At 48.8% G+C, this 18,702-nt stretch overlaps 1 protein-coding gene across 7 annotated transcripts in view; it reads right to left on the bottom strand.

The window, feature by feature from the left end:
• Positions 1-18,702, bottom strand: part of LOC137433960 (uncharacterized) — a 97,064-nt gene that overhangs the window by 13,156 nt on the left and 65,206 nt on the right. For 3 of the 7 annotated variants that reach the window (XM_078785903.1, XM_078785902.1, XM_078785901.1), the window contains 2 exons: positions 14,334-14,394; positions 1-51 (listed from right to left, as the gene is read on the bottom strand). The exon at positions 1-51 is cut by the window's left edge and continues 157 nt beyond it. The exons of 1 other annotated variant lie outside the window; for it this stretch is intronic. The gene's annotated coding sequence lies outside the window, so the exon portion shown is untranslated. Of the gene's footprint in view, positions 52-14,333; positions 14,395-16,476; positions 16,635-18,214; positions 18,289-18,702 lie in introns of those variants that run through there. 3 more of the 7 variants (XM_068126485.2, XM_068126484.2, XM_068126486.2) reach the window with 2 other exon arrangements.

The following is an 18,702-nucleotide window of genomic DNA, read 5'->3' as shown; positions in this document are numbered from 1 at the left end:
CACACAAGACGACCTCCGCACGCTCCCCTCAACACCCAGTGGCGCACAGTCCTCAGGTGGGAGACAAAAGGGGGGGAAAGACAGATGAGCGAGGGGTAAGGTCACAAGGGTACACATCAAACAAGGCAATGCAAGGCGAAGTGCATATGGAGAGCGAAGTGAGAAAGCTCATCCCTACCGTACGTCACCCCCCCCTGTCACCTACTCTACCCTTGCCCTTACCCCATATTTCCCCTACACCAAATTCGTCTCCACAATCCCTCTATCCAAAATTTGCCATCACCCAATTCATCATCAACCCTCATAAGGAGGAAGAGATGGAACATCAAGGCACAATGTCACACCCACGTCATGATGCGTCTCACATTCCAAACATTTGCATCAATAAAAATAATAAAAACCCCCTGGCATGGTGTGGAGTACCTGTCACCTCAGGTGAGTGGATGCAGATGGTGCAAGGAGATTTTCATCCTAACTACTTTCTAAATGACATTAACACACTTTACACTACCCGGGGTCTTTCCCTGCCAATCCATTGGCCAACTTACACTATGGGTTCTAAAAACCAATTCCCATTGACCAAACTGTGGTGCTTCTCAATTTGGGGTCTCACTCCCCCGATTCATCTCCCGGTGCCCTTGCACAATTTCTGGGCTGAGACGTGTAGCTCTCCCAGCAGGTCTACCCACCTGCACACCTCCACCACTGCAGTTGCCACCCGAGCTTACCTAGCTCCTCACCCTAACCTATCTAATTGGGGAAGGCCCCTCCTGGCTCTGTCACCCCTTGGTGCCCTCTGGCACTGGGCTACCCGGGTCCGTCCTCCGGATCCTCGGGCCCCATCCACAACTACCGGCTCCCAGAGCCCACCTGCGGCCTCACCTGGCCGACAGCCTCACAGCGGTGGAGTGCCCAAACCAACTACACACACTAACAGGCTACACGCCCAGCCATTTCCACAACACTAATGCACCCATCCAAATACCATTCTTTCACCCGCACCACAGATGCCAATATCCAACCACAATTTACCTGTACCCTCTACCTAACACTTACACTACCCGCCCCGGGTATTCGTGATGGGGGTCCACTCTTCCCCCATTCACACCTTCGCACCATCCACTCCACTCCACAATTTACACCATACTCACTCCACGACCATCCATTCCAATACTCCAGATATTCCACACTACCATTTATTCCACACAACCATTCTTCATACACCTGTTGTTGCACACCTGTGCAATCTCACACCTGGTGCCACCTGCACCCTCCTTCCTTCCTGGACCATTTGGTCAACACAACACACATCACCATCACTCCCTCATACACTGCTCCATCCACCTGTCCAGTTGCACACCTGTGCAATCACACCTGGTGCCACCTGCACCCTCCTTCCTTCCTGGACCATTTGGTCATCACACTACTCATCACCATCACTCACTCAAACACTGCTCCATACACCTGTTCAGTTGCACACCTGTGCAATCACACCTGTTCCTCACACACTTTTCACAATACACTTATATACACCTCCAACACTCACACGGCATCATCTAAACTACCTGTTGCCCTGCTAACTTAGTGCTCCCCGTCTTCCCTTTAAACTAAGCACATACCACGTCATTATCATCCACTCTAGTCTACCTGCATCCCCACTACCGGTATCATTGTCACTAACTAATCTTAACGTTACCTATTGTCATCTTCTCTAGATCCCTACATTATATCCTAACCCTCCCAGGCTAGTTTTCACTGCCAAACCCCATAACTAGTGCTCCTTTGCCCCCGTTGTGAGGGATGACAGAGTTGCCATCCCACCACATCGGGCATCTCCCACTACCAATTTTGCACACCAAATTCCAACCAATCAAAAATTTTCCAATTACTGCCAATTCTATTCACTTTTCTAAATTTCGGATCAAAACACTATCACTATTATCATCATCACAGTCCGCTATATCCTAGCCTCGGTGCGTCATGACATCATTAAACTCGGCTTCGCAAAGCCGAGCAATGAATTCGGGTGGTTTGGTCGCCTGCAGGTTGAATCCGTCCGGCTTTCGGTTCAAGGGAGGTGGTTTGGTTGGGCCGAGATTCCACGCACCATCTCGGCGCGGTACCTTGCGGTCCCGGGCCCGATGGCTGAGGCTCGCCCGGTCGGAACCCCGTCCCCACGAGGGGGCACCGTTCCGCTTCCTCCCACTCGCCCTTGAACCGGACCGGTCGCCTCGCCCAACAAGGCCCGGACTCGACCGTGCAGGGCGGGGCCAAGCCCGAATCGACAACGACGCTTCGAAGAGAAGCGACGCAGTATCGATTCGCGCCGGGCCTCGCATCCAACAAAGGGCTCCTCGCACCGAGTGCTCGCATCGGCTATCCGTCGCCCTAAACGCTAACCCGGTTACCGTCGATGCTTCACCGGCATGCTCACACGCATACGCTACCCCTTTCACCCTCACCGAGCTCGGTGCTCCAACGCCGTCCGTACATTCCACCAACGCTCTCCCTGTTACACCCCACACCTCTCGCGCACACTCGCCGTTCGCACACCTCGGTCCACACCTCTCCTCCGTTACGTCCTCCGTAACACTCACCATGGGCGTCCACTCTTGCATCCACCCACTACCGCGCTCACATGGGCTCTCCCACACCCGCGCCATGACCAACTCTGGTGTGCTTCCTCGCACACCCTCAACCATTCCAAGCGTGCATTCTCGCACCCACTCCACCACCAACTCACTCCTCGTGTCACACTCCGTACACCCCGACGTGCATTCTCGCTCGCACTCGGTTTCACTCCCACACTTTATAACACACCCACTCGCCGACGCACACTTTTTTTTTCACACGCGTGCCATTTCCACTCACACGGGACCCTTCACCAACGCCCGGATGCTTCCTCAATCCCAAGCGCGCAAAAATTCTTTTGTCGCCAAACATCCTCTTACAAAATCTCCCCGCACAATACACAGCACGACTCACCTGGGGGATTCCCTTCTCCACACGCATCTGCAAACTTCCATTTGGGTTAAGCACAGCATCGTGATGTGAGCAGGGACTTTGCACATTTTCCATTTCTCCCTGCAATTCCCGGGCTACCTCAGTCATCTCTTCAATTTTAATTGTACCCACTACTGCTTTGTCTTTGTTCCCCTCGACGACCGTTGGCTTTAATAAAATTCCCTCTACCTCATCGGTCGCCGGCTTTTCCAAACCCCGTGTCGCGATTTCTACCCCCGTCATTGTACCCGCGCTTTCCTCCGCTTCACTCAACCAGCGCTTCTCGACCCGCGTTACCTCGTCGTGCACCCCTGGGACCCTTTCGCCCAACTTGCGGTCTCTGTCCCTCTGCTCCCTTTCCTCCCTATCGGCCCTCATTCCGTTCGTTATTTCTTCAATTTTATTACTCAATCGCTCACTCCGAGCATCCATCCGGTTCCCCATTTGTCCCATTTGGCCCTCCAATCGCTCCCCCTGAGCCCTCGTCTCGTCCCTCTGCAGGTTGAGGGACGCCTGCATTTGCGCCATAAATTGCTCCATGAAGGCCTGCATTTGGGCCATCCCTCCCACTTGTGCAGCGGGTGCGGCCGCCGTAGCCATGTGCGAGGTGCCATTTTGCGCGCCTGAAACCTCGTGCGCAAGAGCGCCATTTTGTGCACCTGATACCCCCTCAACCACATTGCCAATGTTCTCCTCCTCTCTTTCCTCCACATACATTTATTTCCCCGAGGTCCTGGGTCGATTCTACCCCGTCTATCTCTCCCGCCGACATCCCGTCGCCTTGACCAGCCATGGCGCGATTTCAAAATTCGGGTTTTGCTTTAAAACAACACAAATTTCGGCCGCTCCAAATTTTGACCAAATTTTTTCTACATGTTTTAAAAATTTGGTTCGGGCCTCGTATCTCACTCCCAGACACCAATTGTTACGCCAATAGTACAATCCTTTGTTTTGACTGACGTCACAAATTACCCATCTCGCATTGCGCGGCGGCCATTTTGATACCCAAGCTAATCTGTCCGTGTGCGCTGATATTGATTTGTTGCATTGGTTTATGGTGAATGCGGATCGCAAAAAGTCTGTTTTATAAAGTAATTTTGTTTGTTTTGTCACGTTCATGTGGAGTGTGGTGCCATCTAGTTTATATTACGTATTGTTGCCCAACAAACACAGAACATTCGGTTTAAGTTTGCCGTGGACCAGTGAACTGGTGAACACCTGGGCAGTGGGTCAACCTGCAACCAACTACCTGTAGAACAGACTTGGAGTGTACGTAAGGATACGGTAGATCCAGGCTTGAGTATGGCTAGCAGTGCGAGTGCCAACCTTGGCTACCAAGAGACGCTCCCCCCGGACGTTCTTGTTCGTTACAAAGAGAAGATTTCTGTCATTGGGTGTGACCCTTATGGTCTATCAAATGATCAATTTGAGAAGAATGTGAGCAAGTGGCCTCAGGTGACCCACATCGACGTGATCAACTACCTGTTGTTCAGCAAATCGGCCTATACCAAAGATGAGTTGAAGAAGTATAAATCCCTCGAGGCATACAGGTTGTACCAAGATGGATGGGTGCGACAAATCCTACACAAAGAACTGAATGACGTCCACTTGATTCGATCCAAGGTATTAATATATTAAACAAACATGTATTTTTTAAAGCTGCTTGTGTTAATGTTATGGACCTGATTGATTAAGTGCCCTCCATTTGTTCAAATGTATGTATTGTATTCAATATCATTAATGATTATAGTAATTGTATGGTTATACAATGAAACATGTTATTACTTACTGTTAACAAAATGCTCGGAGCAGACAGGTGTGCGATCCCACTGTGATTCTGTTTGGATGTCACTGCGATTGATGGCAGCCTTCCACAAACGCCGCCTCTCTTCACTTAAATTTCTTGTTTCCTCACCCTGATTCAGTAGAAGTTTGGGCGTTTTGTAAAACTTGACTCCTGGCCTAATGCCTGGCCTGTTTGAACAACGAAATACGCCGCAAATTGGCATGACTGGTCGTGAACAAAAACTATTTAATGTGAATCCGCTGACGACGTTGTTCGAGAGGGTATCAAAATGGCCGAGGTGTCCCAGGGTGCCCTGCGCGCGTGCTCCGATGACGTCACAAGAAAACAAGCAATTGGTGTTCCAAAATTTGGGCTAAATAAATTTAGTCCCAGGTCCGAATCCGACACACCTGACACCAATTGTTACGGTCCGCGGTTAAGGATGTAATGTTTGCCGAGCGGAGGCACCGCGACCTAACAGTTTCCCCGATTCACCTGCACGTTGGCCGTATCGCGCCACATATATTCAATATGGAAACCTCTAAAGCGACCGAACGAGAAGGAAGAAGAAGAAGAAGTACGGAGGAATAACAGGATTTATTAATTATTTTCACAAGCCAAGGCAAAGAGAGCAGTTGGTTATATACAGAAAATGGAAGGAGCAGACACACAGTGAAATCATTAGCTTACCTATACAAGCTTAATTAATAAACCCCAGGACAACGTGAAAGACAGACGGACGATCACACTTAAACGGGGAAAATGCAGGCAGGAAGGAATGGCTTGGAGATGGGTGGCTTTTAGAGGCAAGGAAGGTTCAGCGGGTACTGGGCACGGTCGGGCCAGAAGGCACCGCCGTCAAGAAGCCGAGCTTTGGTCCCAAACTGCGCGGGCGAAGTTCCTTTCTCCGTACTGCTGCCTCGTGCGCTCCTTGCGTTGCCCCGGTCCACTTTTCCTGCAGCGCGGCACGTCTCACGGCGGCTCGGTCACACCTGCTCGTCTTCAGCGCATCTCCTGGACCCATCTCTCCTCTCAGCTCATCTCCTTTGGCTTTGGGAGCGTCCCGCGGCGGGTTATATAGGCCCCGCCCTTCACCCTTTTCGAACCTTCCCCAAACGTTCTCTCTCCGCCCTCTCAAGCCAAACCCCTCGTTCTGGGTTGGATGAGCGGGGCCGCCTTACTCCTCCCCTCTATGACGAGGTGGAGACCCGCCTTTCTTCGGCGTTACCTCGTGCGTAATGGAGTCAAATGCAGCAAAGTGGACGGCAGCTGAAAATGCAGCAAAGTGCCTAAAGAGCCAATTGCAGCAAAGTGCAAACCTGGCACTTGGAAGCTGCCATGGGGCGTCGGAGGGCCTACTCTTATTTAATTCGGTGCAATGAAGAGTCAAACTAGTGGGAAACACATCCTTAGCCTACACAGAGAATAAGGGACTAACTATTTAAAAGGATATATCGTGTCCTGTGTGTAGGTTTATGGAATTAACTAAGAGGACGAGCTGCGACCATTCTTTACATTACGAGGGTCAGTTACACACAACAAAACCATACTTTTCACATTCGTTACACTTCTCAAATCCGTTACACTTCTCAAATCTGTTACAATATCTATATATATATATATATATATATATATATATATATATATATATATATTGTTGCGAATATGGAATTTGACCTCCATATCCGCTTGTAAATATTCCCCTATCTTCTCCGATACTCCCCAACTCTCCCCTTACCCCATTCCCTAGTCCCATTGTCTGTAAACAACACCCATTAGAGCCGATCTTCCCCTTCATTCCCCCATTAAATGTCGTGCCCAGGTCCCCCGCACCACACGTAGACAATTATAGGACATCTTGCTAGTTATTCTTAATCTATGTCAGTTAAGGACTTGTTTCCATTAATTATGACTCTTCGTTGCACCAGAATGTGATGATATGGCACCAGTAGGAGTTTAGGACCTTCCCATACCTCCCCGCATCTCTTCCCATCATCTCAAGCTCCAACAACAACCACAACAACAGCGGCTTTGCGTCCTCACTCCGGCTCGGTTGGCCGCCATTGAACATGTGCTCGACGGGGTTACCCAGAAGGGGGCTCCCTGTCGGCCCCTCGTCAAGGGCGGAGCCGGTAACCCCCGCACCCAATGAGAAGCCATGGGCCGATGCCATATGGGGCGGAGCTAACGAGCGAGGGCGTGACTCCCCGCCGGATATACGCGGCCCCGCGCCGGACGTGACGTCAGATGCGCCCCGAGCTTGGAAGGACAAGACGCCACCCTCCCGAGCGCTGAGCGACCTCCCCGGCATCTCCACCAAAGTCGCGACCCACGAGCGCTGAGCGACCTCCCCGCATCTGCTGGACACCACCGTACGTGATTCTGTCCCTGAGCCAGGTGCACCTGAGCCATCGACTGCCGCTTTCCTTGCCATCAAATCCCGTGTGAGTCAGCGTTGTCCCGTTTATCTGTGGTCTGTCTAGGGTTAATATAAGAGTGTGTCTAAGTGCCTGTCTTCCTATGATGTCCCTCTCGTCCCTGTAATCTAACCTTTTTCCGTACGAATATACTTGAGAACTGAACCCCTGGTGTCGTATTGTGTCATTATAACCCAGCCGCGTGTCTTCTCTTTCCTATTGAGCCAGCGTAGCGCGATTAGTCAACATTCGGGCACAATCGGGTAACTTGTACGGATACGGCGGCCATCCCGCTCGGCCCACCATACCATCAAAGTCGTATCTGTAACAATTGGTGTCGGGAGTGAGATTCGAGGCCCGACCAAATTTTGAAAAAAAAAAACGAATAGAGGAAAAAAAAAAATTTGGTCAAAATTTGGAGCGGCCGAAATTTGTTTTGTTTTACGAAACTCGAATTTTGCAAGTCGCGCTATGGCGGATCAAGACGGCTGGGGTCCGGTAGGGGAGAGTGAGGTAGGGTCGATCCAGGACCAAAATGAGGGACATGAGGAGAGCGAAGCAGTGAGGGCGGCAGGTTCGCAAAATAGCGCCGTCACGCACGAAGTAGCGGGCGCGCAAAATGGCGCGCTCGCTCACGTGGTTGAAGGGTCCCAAAATAGCGGCGCCGCGGAGGGCGAGCCTGCGGTGGCGGCTGGGGACGCTGGGCAAACCGGGTTTGACCTCAGATTATTCTTGACCCAACTGAATGCAAAAATGGATAGGATGGAGGGCCAAATGAGGGTTGATAGTGGGCGAATAGAGGGCCAAATGGGGGTAATGGGGAACCGGATGGATGCTCAGGGTGAGCGATTAGAGGGCCAAATGGGGGTAATGAGGGACGAAGCGAGGGGTACTGGTGAGGGGTTAGACAAGAAATTTGGGAAGTTAGACAATAATTTTGAGGAGTTAGACAAGAAATTTGGGAAGTTAGACAATAATTTTGAGGAGTTAGACAAGAAATTTGGGAAGTTAGACAATAATTTTGAGGGGTTAGACAACGGGATAAAAGAGGTGAGAAATGGGTTAATGGGGGTAGAAAACAGAATGGCCGCTCAAGAGAATCAAATGGAAGGGATGCAAAAAGGGTTAGAGGGGTTAGAAAACAGTATGGAAGGCAAATTGAGGGACATGAGGGACCAAGCGGAAAGGGGAGTTAAACAAATGGAGCAGCAGATAGAGGGGGTCAGAATGGGGGTAGAAACCAAACTGGATGCTCACAGGGAGGAAATGGAGCAGATGAGGGTGGCATCTGGGCAGGAGATGCAAGTGATGGGAGAGGAGATCAGAAGAGGAGTGAGTGAGGAGGTCGGAGGAGTGCGCGAGGAGGTGAGGCACTGTAAGGAGCGCATGGAGAAAGAGGTGAGAAAGGGGACTGTAAAATTGCAAGGTGGTATAGAGGAGTTGACGCTGGGAGTAGAACAACTGACAGTGGGACAAAAGGAGCTGGGGGACCAGGTAAAGAAGAACACAGCGGTAATAGAGGGTTTAAAATCGACACAGAAGGAGATGAAAAAGGACGTAGGGGTAATTAAAAAAGAGTGCCAGACGGTACATGAGGACCTGACGAGGAAAATGGACAAGGTGGTAGAGGTAATGGAGGTTAAAGAGCGGGAGGTGCGGGAGCACATAGAAAAAAATAAAGTGGAGTTAGAGGAAGAACTTAAAGGGGCGCACGAAGAGATGAAGGAGATGAAGCAAAAATTAGAGGAAGTGGAAGAAGGGGTGAGCGAAATTAAGAAGCGACGGAGAGAGGATAAGAAAGAGATAAAGGAGGAAGTAAAAGAATTGGTCCAAAGTCTGTGTTCGGATCGTGATGATGTGCTCATTAACCGGATGAGGGATTCGCAGGTGATGGAGGAGAAGCGAAGAGGAAGAGGACCCGGTGTAAGTGGTGACCAATATGGTCGTGCGTATGATGCGCCAGGGGATTTAAGGAGCTTGGGGGTCGAGATGGACCCGGGTGTTCGTGAGAGGCCGTGGGTGAAGTGTGCGACAGGTCTGGTGTGCGAAAGAGGAGGTGTGCGAGAAAGTCCGACTCTGGGGTGTGTGAGGAAAAAGTGTGTACCAAGGAGTGAGTGTGCTGGCGAGAGTGAGTCGGTCGTAGCGTGTGTGCGAGGGAGCACATGGGAGCGCGGTGTGGTGAGTGTTACAGAGGGTGTGACGGGAGAGTGTGCGCAAGAGTGTGCGCGAGGAAGGTGTGTGACGGACAGGTGCATGGGGAAAGAGTGCGCTGTCAAAGGCAAGGAAGAATGCACAGCTGTGGTGAGTGTTACAGAGGGTGTAACGGGAGAGTGTGCGCGAGAAAGGTGTGTGACGGACAGGTGCATGAGGAAAGAGTGTGCTGTCAAGAGTAAGGGTGAGTGCGCTGTCAGGAATGGAGGTGAAAGTAGTGAGAGTGACATGGAGCGTGAGTTAGTTGTGACAGGTGAGCGAGGATGTACACCTGGGATGGAAGGATGCACACCTGGAATGGTAGAGCGTGAGTGGGAATGCACGCTGGAGTTGGTGGTGAGGCACGTGGTTGGGTGTGCGAATGAGAGCACACCTGTGATTGTCACAGAGGAGGTGACTGAGGAGGGGGCGCGAAGAGGTGTTTTGGTGAGGTGTGCGAGCAACGAATGTGTGCCAAGGTGTTCGGTGGTCAGGTGTGTGACCAAGGCTGTGAGTGGAATGAGTGTACCTGGGTGTGTAAGGAAAGGTACGAGGAGCATGGGCACAGCTGGATGTGTGAGCAAGGAACGGGCTGCGGGGTGTAAGCGTCCAGGTGAAGCATCGACGTTAGACGGGGTAGAGTTTAGAACGACTTATAGCCGAATCGGGCCCTCGGTGCGTGCCGGGCCTCGCTTTGAACGGCCGCGTCCAGGCTCCACTAGGCGGAGCGGGCGGCCCGATAGAAAGGGTCGTCATGGCGACCACTTTTTGTTGAGGAATTCCGGCAGGTCGAGATCGGGACATTGGATGGCTCCGTGCCGAGATGGTGCGTGGGATCTCGGCCCGGGTAAGCCCCCGTCCCTGCCCCGAATGCCGGATGCATCCAGCCGCTGGCACAAAACAACCAGCATCCATTGCTTGGCTTCACGAAGCCGGGCTTTGGACAGGGAGTGGCGCACCGAGAGGTATTAGTGAGTCGACTGGGTGATGAGGTTAGTGTTTTGGACCCAAAATTAGAGAAAAACAAAATTTGATGATTGGCAAGGGATTGGCAGTAGTGATTGGCAGATGATGGGCAGTGATTGGCAAATTTTTAATTTGTTGAAATTTGATGTGCAAAATTGGTAGTGAGAGACCCCCGATGTGGTGGGATGGCAAATCCACCATCCTTCCCATGGGGGGGCAAAGGAGCAATAGCTTATGGGGTGTATGGCAGTGAAAACTAGCCCGGGTGGGTTAGGATATGGTGTGTAGGGATCTAGAAGATGACATTAGGTAACGTTAAGATTAGTTAGTGACTGATACCTGTAGTGGGGACGCAGGTAGTTTAGTGTGGATGATAATGACGTGGGAGCGCAATAGTTTAAAGGGACGACTGGGAAGCGCAAGTTTCAGAGGGGAGTAGTTAGCTGAGATGATGCCGTGTGTGTGTGAGAATTGAACAGGTGTGATTGCACAGGTGTGCAACTGGACAGGTGTGTGGAGCAGTGTATGAGTAGTGAGTGTGTGGATCAGCGCGAATGCGCTTGGGGAGAGAAGGGTGCAGGTGGCACCAGGTGTGAGAGCACAGGTGTGCAAGTACAGGTGTGTGGAGAGAGTTGGAGTAAGTGGTATGGAGTGGTGTGCGTGGTGCGAAGGTGTGGATGGGGGAAGAGTGGACCCCTTTCACGAGTACCCGGGGCGGGTAGTGTAAGTGTTAGGTAGAGGGTGCAGGTAAATTGTGGTTGGATATTGGCATTTGTGGTGCGGTGGCAGAATGGTGTTGTGGATGGGTGCATTAGTGTTGTGGAAATGGCTGGGCGTGTAGCCTGTTAGTGTGTGTAGTTGGTTGGGCACTCCACCACTGTGAGGATGTCGGCCAGGTGAGGCCGCAGGTGGGCTCTGGGAGCCGGTAGTTGTGAGTGGGTGCCTGAGGATCCCGGGTGTGGATCGGGCAGCCCAGTGCCAGAGAGGGCACGGAGTGGGGAGAGCGCCAGAGGGCCTTCCCCAGGTAGATAGGTTAGGGTAAGGAGCAGGTAAGCTCGGAGGCAACTGCAGTGGTGGAGGGGTGCAGGTGGGTAGACCCACTGGGAGAGGTACACGCCACAGCCCAGAAATTGTACGAGGGCACCGGGAGATGAATCGGGGGAGTGAGACCCCAAATTGAAGAGCACCACAGTTTGGCCAATGGGAATTGGTTTTTAGAACCCATAGTGTAAGAGGGCCAATGGTTTGGCCGGAGGAAGACCCCGGGTAGTGTAAAGTTGTTAAAGTCATTTAGGAAATAGTTAGGATTGAAGAACCTGTCGCACCATACGCAGCCACTTACCTGTGGTGATGATGATGACTCCACACCTGTGTTTTCTTTGTTTGTGTTGCAGAAATGAGAATTGCTGTTGGATTTGTGAGACGCATCACGACGTGGATGAGACATTGGGGTGATTCCATCTCTCCCTCCCTAGGAGGGACTGATGATGAATTGGTGATGGCAAATTTTGATGTTGAGTTGAAAATGGCAAATTTTGATGAGAGTTGAAAATGGCAAATTTGATTGGTTAGGAGGGAGAGAAGACGAATTTGGTATATGGGAGGAACGGGGAAGACAGTAGGGATGTTTGTGGATTTGTAAAGTAGATGTTTATGGGTAGTGTTGTGTTTTGTTGATACAGTAAGGGGTAAGGGAGGGGCCATGTAGGTTACCTGGTGGGGGGGGCGTACGGTAGGAACGTACCTGTCTCACCTGGTTCCCATGTGCCCCCAGTGTGCATCACCTTGCATTGCGTGCACTTTTGCGCCCTTACCACCTTGCTCACTTGTCTTGTTTTTGTCTCCCACCTCCGAGGATCTGGCTTTGGGGTAGAGAGAGAGGAGAGAGAGGTGCTGGCGACGCAGTTGTGGGCCTGCACTTTCGCTGCTTGCTGCCGGGATCGATACACCATATGGACCGCAATGTTTGTGGCCACCCACGATGGACCGCAGTTCGTTTGCGGCCAAGCACCACCCGGGAATGGACCTATGGGTCAACGTGGCACCTATGCCATACAGGTGAACCACTTTTAAGTAACACCAAGTGCACCACAAGAAGAGCAAGAGACACCTGCAGGGTTAGGGGTTGTTGAAGTTATTTTTATTCCAATGAACAATGGTGACTGCACCGATTGGTGGTGGGGTGGTGCTCTTGATGCGCGGGAAGGGTGCTCTGCACGTTATTAAAGGCCGTCGGCCACAGAGCACTCGTGGGTTGGTGTATCGATGTTGGCAAGCGCGCTCTCTCTATGCATAACATCTGCATGTGTTCCTCCAAAGACAGGTCCTGGATCGTAGTGTAAATATCAGCGTAGTCTTGTAAATAATGCTCCCTACCGGCTGTATGTTTAGTTTGAGGATTCTTTCCGGATTCGGTTATCCTGTGGGTGTGTTTCTGAGAGGAGAAGGGTGCAACGTCGCAGGGGGACATATTTACTCATTTGTGAATATCTATAAAACTGTCGCACTCAGGGTAGAGTTAATAGTAGAGGGAACTACATTGCGTGCCACACTAAAGTAGGTAAAAATTTATCGGGTCGGGACGCCCCGAGGGTAGAGAAGGGTGCAATGTTGCGAATATGGAATTTGACCTCCATATCCGCTTGTAAATATTCCCCTATCTTCTCCGATACTCCCCAACTCTCCCCTTACCCCATTCCCTAGTCCCATTGTCTGTAAACAACACCCATTAGAGCCGATCTTCCCCTTCATTCCCCCATTAAATGTCGTGCCCAGGTCCCCCGCACCACACGTAGACAATTATAGGACATCTTGCTAGTTATTCTTAATCTATGTCAGTTAAGGACTTGTTTCCATTAATTATGACTCTTCGTTGCACCAGAATGTGATGATATGGCACCAGTAGGAGTTTAGGACCTTCCCATACCTCCCCGCATCTCTTCCCATCATCTCAAGCTCCAACAACAACCACAACAACAGCGGCTTTGCGTCCTCACTCCGGCTCGGTTGGCCGCCATTGAACATGTGCTCGACGGGGTTACCCAGAAGGGGGCTCCCTGTCGGCCCCTCGTCAAGGGCGGAGCCGGTAACCCCCGCACCCAATGAGAAGCCATGGGCCGATGCCATATGGGGCGGAGCTAACGAGCGAGGGCGTGACTCCCCGCCGGATATACGCGGCCCCGCGCCGGACGTGACGTCAGATGCGCCCCGAGCTTGGAAGGACAAGACGCCACCCTCCCGAGCGCTGAGCGACCTCCCCGGCATCTCCACCAAAGTCGCGACCCACGAGCGCTGAGCGACCTCCCCGCATCTGCTGGACACCACCGTACGTGATTCTGTCCCTGAGCCAGGTGCACCTGAGCCATCGACTGCCGCTTTCCTTGCCATCAAATCCCGTGTGAGTCAGCGTTGTCCCGTTTATCTGTGGTCTGTCTAGGGTTAATATAAGAGTGTGTCTAAGTGCCTGTCTTCCTATGATGTCCCTCTCGTCCCTGTAATCTAACCTTTTTCCGTACGAATATACTTGAGAACTGAACCCCTGGTGTCGTATTGTGTCATTATAACCCAGCCGCGTGTCTTCTCTTTCCTATTGAGCCAGCGTAGCGCGATTAGTCAACATTCGGGCACAATCGGGTAACTTGTACGGATACGGCGGCCATCCCGCTCGGCCCACCATACCATCAAAGTCGTATCTGTAACAATATATATATATATGTATGTATGTATGTATGTATGTATGTATGTATGTATGTATGTATGTATGTATGTATGTGTGTGTGTGTGTGTGTGTGTGTGTGTGTGTGTGTGTGTGTGTGTGTGTGTGTGTGTGTGTGTGTGTGTGTGTGTGTGTGTGTGTGTGTGTGTGTGTGTGTGTATATATATATATATATAACATTTTCGGGCCTCAAGTTATAAACAATCATCATTGAAAACACCCCACCAACCATTTCCCACTTTACCCACCACCTTACCTAATCTCAGACTTTTCGGCCTCTAATTGCAGTCTATGTAGGTCTTTCCCTGGTCTTTCACCTGAGGTGGACAAAATATGGAGTAACACGAGTTGGTTGAATGCAAGCATGTGAAAATATTTGAAAAAGCTCTATGTTCTTTATTATGGACGCTATCTGTCAGGATATTTTTAATTTAAAAATAAATTCACAAACCACATTTTCAGATTCCTGTCCGCTGCAAAATAAAATACAATCGACCTGTACTCGTCGGATGTGGTGCCATCAGCATCTAGTACAATTGTGTGAATGTTGTGATAATCCATCCTACATGCATCAACAGGATCTTTAAAGTGAAACAAACAAAAAATTGCATCCCAAAGTTGAATTTCTTCGTTCCATCAAGGATATGGTCTCCATCTCGAACCACAAGAGAAAGAAAGAAAAAAAAAAAAATTCCTATAGGGTCTGTAAAAGGCTCATGGAGGTGCTGCAACAAATCACATGTGCACAAGAAAACAATTACAGAACGCATCACTTTACAGAACGCAGAAATAAATAATTGGCCAAAGTTTGAAAGCTGGTTTGTTTCACTTTTGTCAGCTAATACATAGCATTACAAAAGCTTGCACATCATTTCTTGTTTAAAGATAAAGGAACCACTAAGTAATGGATGTGCAATTGACAAGGCTCAGGACCGAATACAAGTTGGTCGTGACCTTTGAGTTTTGGATGCAGATCTTCTGAACCACAACCAGCTTTGGACGAACTGGAATCTCTTGGTTTCCACATCATGGAAATATTTGAGGTCCTGGTGCATTTCCCGTCTGTTATTGAATCTTTGCGCACACTCCCTCTGCTGCTGTTCAAATTGCTATCGTTTTAAGGTATGCCATTGTTTTACTTCTCATACAATCATATTTGGCTTCTTGCGTCACGTAGCCTTGCGCCTAATTCTACACATGTTACGGTGCCATTATTTGACGACAGTAATTCGGCAACGTCAAAGTGAGAATAGATAAATAAATAAATAAAAATTCTACACTGGTGAAAAGTGATGCAATGACAGTATGCTGTTACTTATTGCATGGCACAAGTAATAACTTGATTACAATAGTCCTATAAATTGCATGCAATGGCAATTAGCCAAAATTACACCGAAACTATCGGAACAATCGCACCTGCACTACAAATTCATTGAATAGCCAGTGTGTCTATATATTCAAGAGTAGCGATAAGAGAATGTAGTCTGAAAACAAAATTATTTTTGATTGTCCCAATACTTTAAAGATGATCCTAACTTTTGTTTGGAAGTATATAAATCGAGGGAAAATGGTGCAAAAGTAAAACGGAGGAGTTTATATACACGGTACCGATTCCTCTTGGTTCTGACAAATATGAGCAACTTTTTCAGATCCATGGTTTGTGTCTGACTCTCTTCCCCACCCTCTCCCCCTCATCCAACTTTCTTTCCTTTCCCACCCTCCCCTCTTCTCTAACTCCCTTCACACTCTCTCATTCTCACCCCCTATCACCCCACTCCCCTCCCCCAAAGGCAGGTTCAGTTCTGCCAAAGCGGCCCCATGGCACTGCGTGGGTTGCCTTTGCCTTCCCAAGAGTCAGGGTGCCAGCACAACTTGCCTCCTCTTCACGAAGGACACCGTGGGATCTTTAACATCAACCAACAAATTCAGGTAGAAGGGAAAGCCAGCTTTATGGCCAACTCAAGGACGGCACACTTTGTAATCAAACTCTGTGAAGCAACAATCTGACAGTTTATAGTTGGCATGAGAATCAAACACAGACTTAAAAAATCAAAATAAACGCAAGGACAAGTACACTACCTCTATAAGAAAAAAAATGAAAAGATTTGACAGACTTATTTGCTCTGATAAATGAGAGACAACAAAATGCACCATAAATAAAGCAAGTTGAAAATTTAAAACCTGACAAGTATTGTGCATCCCCGAGATGTTTAACCAGTACAAGAATCACAGCTGTAAACAAGTCAACAGCTCTGCTTGCATCGTCGAATGAATGTCCGTCAGTAACCGCATGTGCAGTACAGATGGAACAGTGGATGAAGCATCAGATTGAATCCCAATTACCTTACCATGCAAAAGGTATACTTCACTTTTGAGAGAGGTCAGCCAAAAGTAAATACCTGGATATGGTGTCTGGACGACTAACAAGTGGCCTGGGCATGCTGGCCACCAATCGCAACAGTTAACCTTGCTCGTTTGCAATGCTCAACTGGCATCTAGACATCTTCCCCACAATGAAGCAGGTCCCTTGTGCCATATCCTTTCCAGGGCCTGCCTCCTGCACAACAGCAGTGCCGAGTCTATTCTCACCATCAAACCATTCATTTCCTCCCATCGCAAGCACCTTTCAATCATCGCATACCGGAGAGACCTCCGAAGCATCGAACCAACATCAGATCCCAGGAATACATCATTATGTTCTTTCTTTCCAAAACCTCTGGCTAGCAAAACATGAGCTCTTAGCAGTGAGGTAGCTATGAAAATTACGTGCACCTGAATCAAGAGGCCATCTGTCAAATGGCTTTCCTTTCCAAAAAAGCTGCACTTCTTCCTCGCAGCGCTTTCCGCTTGGCGCCACAATTCTCAAAACACCAAGCACATCAATTCCTTAAGGAATGAGGCAAATATTTGGCAATGAAAACCTACCTCTGCACAATGAATTGGTGAAGGAAGAACAATACCATATGCAACATGACAAACATCAGCAGAAAAGAGCATGTGAGGTAAAAAAAAAAAAGGAAAAAAAAAATCACACACACACACACACACACACACACACACCAATGGCCTGGAAAATGATCTGCAGAGAAATTCCTAACATTTCCACCTGAGTGAATGTTTTCCTTAAACCTCTCAATTTTTTTTTCAACCCAATAATCAGCAAGCAAAGGGTAACGACACAAACATCGACGTGTGATGCGAGTACATAAGGATTAGGTCTTTCACCTGAGGTGGACAAACATATGGAGTAACACGAGTTGGATGAATGCAAGCATGTGAAAATATTTGAAAAACCTCTTTTCAATATTATGGACGCTATCTGTGTCAGCATATTTTACATTTTAAGTCCATTTTCCCTGCTAGAGCGGGGATATTTTATTATATTTTATGTCAGCATATAAAATAAATTCACAAACCACATTTTCAGATTCCTGTCCGCTGCAAAATAAAATGCAATTGACCTGTGCTCGTCGGATGTGGTGCTATCAGCATCTAGTACAATTGTGTGAATGTTGTGATAATCCATCCTACATGCATCAACAGGATCTTTAAAGTGAAACAAACAAAAAATTTCATCACAAACTTGGATTTCATGGTCTACATATCCAATCATAAAACAAATAATGCCTCCGGCCACCTTCGGGGGCGGAAGCATAAAAAGCCTTTTTTCCTATCGGGTCTGTAAAAGGCTCATGGAGGAGCTGTAACAAATCACATGAGCAGTGATCCTGGATAAATTTCTTGAGCAGTGATTTTATTTTCCTCAAAATGTTCCATAATTTACAAGTACCACAGGCTCTTTGAGTACATACTACATATACGAGCAATATTTTAGTATACATTCCTGCATTCCTGACCAAAATGATAAACAAAAAAACTGTCCAAGATGATGTTATATTCTTCCTAAGATGGTGTCCCATGGGATGAAGAGGTAGCAGACTCACGTTTCAGTTAACAAGTCCAGGTTTGATTCCCAACCTGACTATAAACTGAGATTGGTGCTCCGCATGCGGGGCATTGCATCACAAAGTGCTCCGTCCCTCGGATGTGTGTTAAGCTGGGTGTGCCGTTACTAGCATTGGTCGATGTACATCAAATGGTGTCTTTAACAAAAAGTAGGCAAATTAGAATACGCACCAACAAATTACGAATTCCTGCCCGTATCACCTTCAGTTGAACATCAGGCCAAGACAGCCGGCTCCTGAAACACGTCAACCAAAAGCTTTCCCCAGGAGACATCACAAGAAGGTGCGAACAATTGTGACTGTATAAGTAATGGTCGTAGTTCATGGTAAGATGAACAGCCAGTAACTGTGAAAGCAAGTTGTGCATGTCCAAATAGAGGAGTCTCCTGAAGAGGAAACAAAAAGTGGTTAAATTGCTGAAAATATCTTCTTAAACTATTACAGTTACCTATTACCTGGCTGGAATTGTGAAAGAAGCTCGGCAAGTTGCTTTATGGCAATTTGTACACAGTACACGTTGCTGAAAACGGTGAAAAGGATTCGCGAGAGGATCAGCTGCAGGAAATTTATGTAACACAATGCTCTCAGCATAATAATTTAAAGCGTTCCACAATTGGCTAGGTTATGGCAACCGGGAAAGGTTTTGGAGTCACGGTGAAT

The sequence above is a fragment of the Myxine glutinosa genome, chromosome 10, assembly GCF_964187855.1.
Source record: "Myxine glutinosa chromosome 10, kmMyxGlut1.1, whole genome shotgun sequence".
Lineage (NCBI taxonomy): Eukaryota > Metazoa > Chordata > Myxini > Myxiniformes > Myxinidae > Myxine > Myxine glutinosa.
Note: the sequence above shows the minus strand (reverse complement) of the source record. Positions and strands in the feature narration are given on the sequence as shown.